Source organism: Phaenicophaeus curvirostris, chromosome 2 (assembly GCF_032191515.1).
Source record: "Phaenicophaeus curvirostris isolate KB17595 chromosome 2, BPBGC_Pcur_1.0, whole genome shotgun sequence".
In the NCBI taxonomy this organism is placed as follows: domain Eukaryota; kingdom Metazoa; phylum Chordata; class Aves; order Cuculiformes; family Cuculidae; genus Phaenicophaeus; species Phaenicophaeus curvirostris.
In genome coordinates this window covers 86,954,835-86,965,606 of record NC_091393.1, presented here as the reverse complement: position 1 = coordinate 86,965,606, position 10,772 = coordinate 86,954,835, and the positions used below count along the sequence as shown (strand labels likewise).

Below are 10,772 nucleotides of genomic sequence, written 5' to 3'. Positions count from 1 at the left end.
TAAAATAATTGATTTTTTCCCCACATCAGATGAAAAATGTATAACACTGTACAATGAAGTTCGTTTGAGCAAAAGTCATTTTCTGTCCATTAAAAGAAACATAAAATACATTGGGGTACTTAATTAAAAGTCTTAGAAGAACTGACTTGCACACCATAAATTTACAAATCACACACAAATTTAAGTAAAATACCTTAATTAACCCTTTTGCCAAATCTATGGGGCCTCCCAAATAGAAGCGTAGAAAATTTACATCCACTACACTTAGAAGAATACCACCGTCTCTGAAAAATAAATTCATAACAGTTGCTGCCTCAGTGTTTCTGGCAACATGCTGATACTTTACATTTGCTGAATGTATGGAGTGATTTGAAAATGACAGCTATCTCATGACAGGCAATACCAGCAGACAGCCTTTGAAAAAAATCTATACTGACCTCACCTCCATCCAACACCTATTGACAGTTGTCACTCAAACTGTGATATCACATAAACACTTTCCGATCTGCAGCTTAAGTTTCCATAGTAGGGCAAAATCCTGTTAACTTCTGACCCACCTCTCAGACATCCTTTCCGTTGTATTCACACTTGCACACTGCTGACAGGTTTTGCGAGGCAGAGCATGTATGGCTTGTGCAACTCCCATACTTCTTGCCCTCAAAGTTTCTCTTCTTAAGCGCTAGTCAAGAATTTGTTGCTAATTGAAGGTAGAGAAATGTTCATTAAAAAGACATAGAGCAATCTAGAATCTTGCTTGATTGTATTCTGTGAAAGATCCACAGCATTTTTTCTACATGATCTCTTCCACTTTCTGTTTTAGTTGGATCGGTTTTCCCCATTAACCAAGTCCTTTTATTTCAATACTGTGGATAACTCCAAAATGCTGTGATGAAATAATGATGAACCACAAAACCACATTGTATATATCACCCAGATTATAAAGAGAGATGAGGAAGCATAAAATCATCTATGATTAGGAAACTTAGAACCTCCATATGACAGGAGAGAATGAAGTATCCTTAATATTATGAAAAGAATGAAAAATTTCTTTTGCTGCAGCAGAGAAAATAACCTCGCAGATATCATAGCTGTTGATATAACATAGTAATAACAGGTTTTAGAAACTTGTATCTTGGATGTGTGTTCATAAGCACATCTATCTGCCCCTATGCAAAGCTTTTGGCCATTTATAATGAAGTAAAGAAAGGCATACTTCCGTCTCTGTCAAATATTTAAAGGAAATAGTATCAGTTCCTCTCTCTACAGCACTTCAGTAACAACTGCTTAAAGCTCAGTATGTCAACTGGTAACATGGACAGGGTTATACTGCAAGACTACAATGCCTTAATCTAGCCTTTCTTATATACCTTCTCCGCCTTAAGAGAGTAGTTCTTACTTGAACCAAAAGCGATCTCAGTCTACATACAAAATATACCTCTGTAGGAGTAATTTATTTGACTTCTGCTCAGCAGGCTAAATTGCTGATATCTTTTCTAGTTACATTTTTCATTCTGAAACTAAATACAAAATACATAGGAACAACAAGGAACTTCACCCAGATTTCTGAAGTAAATAGAAACTTAGTTTTGTAACTGAACTTTTGCAATGCTTGTAATTCATAGAAATTGAGAAATAAGATCTGGTCTTTGTGAAACTGCAGTAGATATGGATCTAGAATGAAAGGCTGTCCTATAAAATTAGACAGAGTTTTGAGATATGGATTTATTCTTAAGGATATATTCCTTCCTGGATGTCAGGTGCCATTTGTCACACCCTGGATTTTGCTGTCCATCAGGATATAGGTGGAAAAAAAAAATTAAAACTGCTTCATAGCTCAAGGAATTTAGTCAAGAGACATTTTTATACAATAGAGAAAGAAGTCACTACCCATTAATGAAGAATAAAAGAGCCAGGCAAATCTGTATTCATGTGCATATGTACAGTGGCAGGATGCGCAACACCACATTTCTTGAAGAAGCAGTGTTGGAGGGTATGCTGCATCACCACAAAAACATCATACACTTTTAGACTGCCTAGTTTGATGCAAGGATGCAAAAATGCTTTTTGATTGCAATGGGCCTATAGAAAGACATAATAGCAACTTCTGAATCTTTATGTAAGTTTAGTTCATTGATTAATTTACTTTGCTTTACTTACAGGTTAGAAATTGCATTAAAGACTTAAAACACACTCTTTCCAGGCTCTGGTCTGGAAATTGATACCACATGGCCAGACTGCTGTGACCACACCAAGCCCCATGGACTTCACTATGGCTCCAGGCAGAGTGTCATCTGTTTGCTGACATGCTGCTGACCACAAGATCAGAGCTCAAGTTCACCAACATGGAGTCATGCCATTAAATATAACACACACAAGGGGTTTTTGCCCCTTTTCTCCTAGAATAGCTTAGAAAGATTGAGAACAGCTGCAGGATGAGCCTGTCATAACATTCACTGAATCATTACTGAGGATCACACCTGACCTTGGGCCGCCACCCGCTGCTTACCCCAGACACACACATTTCTTTCTTCTCCATTGACCCAGTGGGCTTCCCACAGCTAGAAGTGAGAAATTAGTGCCAGCGCGCTGCTGTTTTATTGCATGTATTCATGTGTGCTAGGGGATGAAAATCATCCAAACTCGTTTCATTTGTGAGCTTTTGCATCCATCGTGTCAGCCTAGTTTGCACTCCCTTAAATTCTGCCACTCTGAGTTGCAAGTACTCATTTGTCTGGAAACACTTTGAAAATTGGATGAAGATTCTTACTATGAAGGAATTTATCTGCTAGAAGTAAATTAAGAGCTGAAGTAACTCCTTCCTCGGTATTGCAGGAGCCCACTGTGAAGTTAGGAGTATGGGGTGATGAAGCCTCTTACTCGGTTTTATACAGCAGGAACATGCTTTGTGGGAATTAAAGGTCTTGGTATTTGTAGAAGAGAAAGAGAGCAAGCGTATAAATGAGTATTGTTTCTTAACACATCATAGTTATTAGACATCAGACAGACAGAAGAGTTACTTAAGCTGGAGGACAGTGTTCATATATTTAGAAATTGCTATCGGGGCTAAAAATAAATTTAGTCCAGAAACTGAAACTAAGTTTCTGAGACTCAAAAATCTAGGAGTCCCATGCTGTTTTCCAGTAACAAGGCAAGGTACACAATTTTATTTCCACTTCAGAGTGGGGTTTTATAATATTTTTAAACAGAACAACTTGAAATAACTTCTTGCAATAGTATAGTAACTGTTTCAAAAAACAAGAACTTTCTTCTAGCCTTTTATAGCTGTAAAGGCAGAAGAAGTAAGAGTGAGAAATAGTGCACGAGTGTGACTTTCTACAAGGAAACATGATTCTTGTTAAATGGCTTGACAAGAATATTGTGGTTTGAGAGACAGAAGGGCAGCAAGGGGAAGGGTCATTGAGGGTCACATTGTTTTGCAGTCCAGGGCACATGGTGGCCTCAAGCTTTATGAGCACTTACTGCCACAGGGTCTATTATCTGCCAGCCACCACCAAAGCCTGAATTATTGTATTTCAATAAAAATTGCAGCTTTAGCACTTAACCCAATAACTAGATTTTTGCATTCCCTTTCCACATTGAATTGACATCAGCAAAGAAACAGAGAACATGATAGTTAGCCCCATCCTCCCTCTGGTTAGAGCTACATGTATGGCAGCTCTGTGCCCAGACAGGCCAGGGACAGACTAAGTTCAACCAGCGATGAACACCGCCTAAGAATGCACAGCCACAAACCACAGAAGTCGCTGTGCTAGATGCAAAGTATAAAAGGCAGCCTAATTGCAGTTACAGTAGAGACGTAATATTAGGAGGGAGAGGGGAGTTAATGAACCTCCAGAGTTTTAAAAAAATAAACCCCCCTTTTTTCTTATAAACTAACAACGTGTGGTAAAAACCTAGAAATAAAGGAAAAAACACCAACAAATGCAAGCCATGCTGGTTACAAATGCCTCTATGAATGTAAACTCATTACTCATTTACATATGAAGTGAAAAATATTAAGACAAATGATGCTATTTACTGGCATGATCCACCTAACATCAAAACAGATGTGTATTTTTAATGTTGGGTGCATTAAACACATTATCCGACTTTCAAAATACAATAAGTGATTTATGTTAGAGGTTGAACATATCCAAGCAGCAACTAAAAATGTAAGAAAAAACCCCAACAAACCAGAGGACATAAATGCAAGTAAGAGACAGAGTCAGTAAGAAATCTCAAAATTAAGCAACAAACTAGAAGCCAAAGCTCAAATAAAAACTAGCTTTTTGATATCTTACACAAAATCAACCTTTGTTTTTAATTGTTAGCAATATTGTCCAGGATTTAATCTATAGTCTGGCTACTCAGTTGGCAATGATGTATGTGTCTCTAAGAAAACATGCTTACAGCATTTGTACTTTGTCAGAGGGCCGAGAACAAGAGTGTATTTTCTGAACAACACATCAGCCAAAATTTCCGGAACTAAGCAACAGGGTTTCCCAACCTTAGGTTTTCCATATAGAAACCAAAGAAAACAACCATGCCCTCACTGCATGTCCCAAGGGACACATATTTCTCCCATGACCGGGGGAGCAAAGAAGATAACCAACCTTTTTAAAAAGTCTTCCTCAAATATGATTCCATGATAAAGAGAAAAAGAAATAAATTTCCAGCCATTCTGTTTACCTTAATAACCTTGTCAAAATAAATGTTTCTGGCAACTCAATTAAAACAGTCTACACAGAAGAGGTCAGCTTCAGTACGGTACCTCACTTTGAAGAGTATTTTGATTAGAAGCTTACCTGCTTACAGTGCTCCACCCTGGTTGTCTCAATTTGATCATGAAGGCTTTCCTTGCTTGTTAAATGGCACAAAATTACACGTAATGGAAAGCACCTGATCAGGATAACAAAAGGCAGATTGACATTGTTATACATTTATCTTCCAATCAGCATTGAAGAACCTCAAGTGATTTCATTGGTACTGCCCTAATTTACAGCTATCTGACAGCCAGACCTGTTAGCTGGTACACCTACTGTATGCTAAAAATGTAGATGTCCAGGGCCTTCGTTTAACATATAGGCAGAATATAACCTTAAGAGTGAACTGGCTCCTGCTGTGAGGAGTGGGCTGGGAGCAGAGCAATGGGTTTGTTGAGCTCTGCTGCAGGGTTATGCTGGTTGTTATGGGGATAATGGCTGCTAGGTGGGAGGTCTCTGCACCTGCCTTCTGAGAACTGGATAGGGAAAGGAATTAGCTTGGAAAGGGCTCAGCCACTGTTTATATACTCTGTTAAGGGCATTGAGATAAAAAGAAGGGGTTTTAAAACAAACTAGGGGACTCTGGTATACTGTGGGCCTTTAGGGAAAGCTCATCGTGGTATATACGGTAATAGCACCATCATCCTTGACATGCAAGAGTTCTTCTAAGTTTACAAAGTGTGCATGGTAACATTAAAAAATCTGAATTTGTTTTTAAGATGTGAAGCAATAAGGCTGCCAATATTCAGAAAATAGTTCCAAGAACAATTTGCTTCATTAGTCATGGATCTGAGGCCCCCTCTGAGAACATATCACCTCAGGGGTAAGGAGAGGCAGACTGGGTGAAAGCATAGGAATGCTCACCAGCTGGACCACCAGAACATGCAGCAGGTGGTTGGGAAATAGCTTGGTGCAGCTGCTTGGCTCAGTTGAATGAGAGAAGTTGGTCCCAGCAAGGCACGCTGGAAAAAAGTTCCTGCAGGAGGGCAGTGCTGTGTGAGGGAGAGCTTTTAAGCACTGGGCAATTGGAATAAACTGCTAGGCTCTTAGGCTTTTCCTGGAGCAGCTGAGGGGCTGTGTAGTGCCAGAAGGGCACTGCTTACCAGACACATGCTCTCTGAGAAATGCCTCCTCTTCTTGCTTCAGGTGGGAATAAATAAATTACTTCAGCCCTATATGTTATAATATACCTTCTGCTAAATATTCCATTAGTTGCACCTGGTAGGAAATACAGTATGTGCTAGCTCCCCTCCTGCTCTCATTTTGCCTTGTTTGCAGGAGAGTGCCTGTGAGACAAGTTGCAGTTTGTGCAGCACTGTCTATTGCTGTGAAGCTGCCGAAGCAGCTTTTAAAATGTGGCAGTCTCTTTGCGGTGCATTACATTACACACTCTTTGGTCCCAGATGGTGTAGTATGCATGAGAACTTGGAAAACCTCAAAATGAAAGTGACCCCTCTCTGGCCTGGCTCATGTGGATACTCACAGATATTTGTTTCCTGGCACTCCTTCACAGCAGAAATTTCTCTTCTTCTCATGGTAAGCCTAACAGTAAAGGTATGACAGAGAGCACAAGTGAGTACACAAACCTTTGGTGTCCCAGAAAGACATTTGGATTTGTTCTTCTGGGAATCATGGAAGTGTAGGACCTGGAATTAGAACTGGACTGGTGAAGGACTGTCCAATGAACTTGAGCATATGTTTTGTACTATTCAGAAAAATGGAGGACTAATAGTCTCCTCATTAGTGTGTTTATGCATGCTCCCAACTATTCCTTTCAGGTCAATTCTCACACAAATGCATGAGGGGAACAAAACAAACTTACGCTAGCTACTCTCCCTTCAGATTTTGAAAGGCAGTTTTGTGAGTGGCCTTTCTAATTGCAAACACCTGGAAGGCAATCAGATATGGGAGTGTTGGAGACCACCTGAAATTTTTGTTGGTTGCACAAGATCAAGGAAGTATGAGATAAACTTACAGATAGCAAGACTACCTAGTATTACTCTTGACTGTGGCTGCTCAGTGCCAGTTGAATAGAATAATAGAATCCTTTAGGTTGGAGAAGAACTTTAAGAGCACTGTGTTGAACCGTTACCCTAACACTGCCAAGGCCACCACTTGACTGTGTCCCTAAGCACCATATCAGCACATCTATTAAATTTCTCCAGGGATGGTGACTCAACCACTTCCCTGAGCAACCTGTTCCAATGATTGGCAACCCTATTGGTGAAGAATTTTTTCCTGTAGGTGTAGAAGAACATATTCCATCTCTATGGCCAGCTTTTAATAGCTGCCCTTCATTCTGCTGGAGGCGGCAGACATAATGCATTGTTAAAATGTGTTAATATCCAGCTTAGTCTTTTCTATACAAATATGTTTAAAAAATATTTTTCCTGTAACATTTTAAACTGATTCTTTTGTCTTAAAGATTGGGTTGGGAGTCATATAACTATAAGGTAGACAGGGTAGGCAGAGGCATTTTTAGCAGGATATTCTGAAGTGCTGTTGATGGTGGGAAGAAAAGCCCAACAAACCCTTAAAATTAGTTGACAGTAGTTCCGACATTATTGTAAGATGCACTTCTTTAAGTAGGCCTTTGAAAACCTAGGTATTGTTCCTTAATATCTGGGCCAAGCCTTGCGGAGCAGGTGAAACCCTGAATTCACTTTCCATGCAGGATGATTTGTCAGGCTTATAAGTCAAATCCTTTACACAGCCAAGCATAGTGAGCCAGGTCATGCAGAAATCTGTAACAGATGATCTAGATGTTACAAATGTTTTACAGAATTTTGTGTACAACTGGCATTTGACTTAGTCTGTGCTAAGAAGTTTCATTCTCCTGCAATTTTACAGCTGATGTGAATAAAATTTTTAAACAGATTCATTCTCCCATCCATTCCCATAACACTCACGACAATCTTTTTCCTGTTTCAGATTTCACCCTTAGTCCTACAAATAAGTCTGGAGGCTCCAGGCTTTCAAGATGCATGATATATGCTGGTGAAAAGAATGAGACTACATATGTATCTGCATAAATCTTGTAAGGATCACAAAATATTTAGTAAAAACATAAAATGAAAAGGACAAATCAGTGATAACCTTGAATTCTTTGAATGTTTTACTACATTTGAAATGTTGACTATTGTAAATTTTTGTTACTCTTATTCAGAATATTTATTTCTTTTAAAGTCTTTCTGTGTGTGCTATGGAATAATACACACCCCTATCCTTAGCAACACTTATACAGCCTTAGCTGTGTGTGCAAGTTCACGCCTCAGTGAGGAAAAGAATGAGATTGAAGTTCTCTTCATGTGGCTCCTTCTCTTATTCATATTATGTGATTAAGGATAAATTTTGGAAGTAGTGATGCACTGTTACCACTGTCCACTAATGTCCTATTCCAAAATGACAGTTTAGCACAACTTGGTAATTATTGTTACCCAGAGGAAGGAGTGAAATGCCTTTAAAATGGCTCCTAACTATATAATGAAAAGAGCTTTCGCACAGGAAAAAAAGGTAACCCCAAAGCTTTGAAAAGGAAAAAAGATGAAACCTTTGGTCTTGATCATTTGTGCAGAAATATCACCCTCCGATATCTCCAGATGGCTGTGTGCCAAGCAAGACCTCTGCAGTCCATACGTAAGGATGGTTCTAAATAACACTGGCTACCAACAAACAGCCCAGAGGGCAGGAGTGCAAGAGTGAAGAAAGAAGTGGGGTAAGAAGTACCATTGCCATGCATCATTGGCAGCAAAGAGAGGCAATCATTTTGAGAATGCCATCTCTAAGCTGTCTCTTGAAATAATATAATCCTCTTGTTTCCTGCTGCACCAGTTTTAAGGTTGCGTTGGTCTTCGGGGGCAGTATAAAGCTGCTGTAGCTCCATAGGGGAAACCTTGGCTATTCCTCTCAGAGCAAAGCTTGACTGTCTGAGATGTTGTAGAAAGGAGCATGAATCTCAGTTACCCTCTGAAAGTACAGTATACACAAATAATCTTCTCGTCTGCAATTCTCTCTTGGCCTGGATGCTAAGGCAATTTTTAATGAGGATTTGGCTCTGAGTGTGTTTTCCATGAAACGTTTACAATCTTCTTTTCCAGCCCCCACAATAATACCTAAATACACACAAATAATAAAGTCCCATGAACAAATACGCAGAGCCACGTGCCAGTTCCTCAGCTTTCCAGCCCTTCCAAGGGCTTCAGCAGAGCGACACTGGAGAAGGGGCAATAGAAAATCTAAGACGCTGACATGCCAATCAAGGAGCACGGTAGAGCATATTGCACTGTTTTGTCAGGTTGGATCTTTGTTCTGGCACTGAAGAGAAAGCTATAGACTGACAGAAAATGTTTATTACCTGGACAGCAAGAAGACAACAGTGAAAGGATCAAGGCTTGTTTAAGCAGGATACAGCTGTCCCCAGAGAACTGGATCCTGGCCAGCGGGCTCTAGCAAGGAACAGTTCACATGTGATAGCTGTGTTTAGCTGTGGACAACTGCCTAAATCCCATTTTAAAGTAGTTAAGTATCCACTGTCCCTCACATGATGGTATCTCCGTCTGGTAAGTCTAAGAGAGAGTGATGTAAAAATAACTAAAAATTAGGTTTGATCTGTTTCTTTGAAATATTTTCCTTGTGAAAAGAAATATGCGTGACTGGATGGGCATCACCTTTTGCTTTCTTAAGGTTTGAACAAGAGGTATTAGGATATGGTAGTAGGAGAAAAAGGCATGCTGGAATGAGGAATGGAAGAGAGGAAAACTGCAAAATGTAGATATTTCATGCGAAAATTAAGATGTCTAATGGTAATAAAACGAGTACCAAGAGATCATTCAACATTTCAACAACTAAATGCCATTCACTGACTTCTCTAGAATTAACATTATATTTAAGAAGAAATAAGTAATAGCAAATAATTAAGGTAATGCTACAAGGTTTTTCTTCACTTACAAGAAAAATAAAATGATAGAATGTTTCTATGCAGGAAAATATAACCTTGAAAAATGAGTATGTGTCTCCTGGGGAGATGCAAAATGTGAATAAAGAAGATCAGGAAGCAGAAGTGTCCACATCAACAGAATGGGCCATCACAGGGATAAAGCTACCTGGAAGGGTCCAAAAGGCAACTGATTCTGTGCAGCTCAGTCACTTATTGGTGCAAAGTTCCTGTGACCAGAAAGCCCTTTGACATTAGCAGTTCTACTGGGCAGTGACAGTGACATCAAGTGGATACATTAGTGAATTAAACAACTGAGTTACTCTATACAGGAGATACTGCATTTAAATCATGATTTATCTGAAAGGTGCTTTTACCATAAGACAGAATTAAAAGTGACCTACTCTTTGAGAGACTTTTTGAGATCATGTATCCCCTTCATGCCTCTTGATACGTAGAGTATATGTACTCCCATTTTATGTATTTGAACAGGGGAATGGGGAAATTTTCTAAAGAGGCTGAGAGGAGAGTAAAAAAAATTAGAAGCTTCATCTTTCGAGATACAAATAACAACAGTTCATGAATGCAGAATAAGTTTGGGAAAACTCAGATGCATAAAATAAGGGTGCCCCAGGCTGTTTTAACTTCTTCACAACAATGCTGTAGTAGCTATTTAGTTATCCAGTAATGCCAAGCAACTGCTGATGACTTTATTATCCACAAAGTATGCATGCATGCACCCCAAATGACTCCACTGCAAGTGTACTCACATCATTAAATTTAGAGTAAGGCACCAAAGCATTTTTTAAAACACACTGGAACTCTTCAGTGAGACCTTCCTCTTCCCTATGCGGGTAAATATATTCAAATGTAAACCCTCCAGCATAACTTTACTCCAATAAAAAAATTGCCTCTTTCACCAGGACGGTGGTGACAGGATTCCTTTTATCTTTATCTTCAAACATGCCTATTCCAACCATACACTCCTGTGTGAGCAATATGTCCATTTCAGAGGAAGTTCCTGCCACTCATTGGGGCTTTTCTTTCTTAGACATTTTATTAGTGGGTTTGTACTG

At 39.3% G+C, this 10,772-nt stretch overlaps 1 long non-coding RNA gene across 1 annotated transcript; it reads right to left on the bottom strand.

Annotated features, from left to right (window-relative positions):
- Positions 1-4,882: 4,882 nt before the first annotated feature.
- On the bottom strand, positions 4,883-10,116 carry LOC138717509 (uncharacterized). Its single transcript, XR_011336882.1, has 3 exons — positions 10,101-10,116; positions 6,247-6,305; positions 4,883-4,899 (listed from the first exon to the last, which is right to left on the bottom strand). It is a non-coding gene; the product is annotated as an uncharacterized lncRNA (long non-coding RNA).
- Positions 10,117-10,772: the final 656 nt, after the last annotated feature.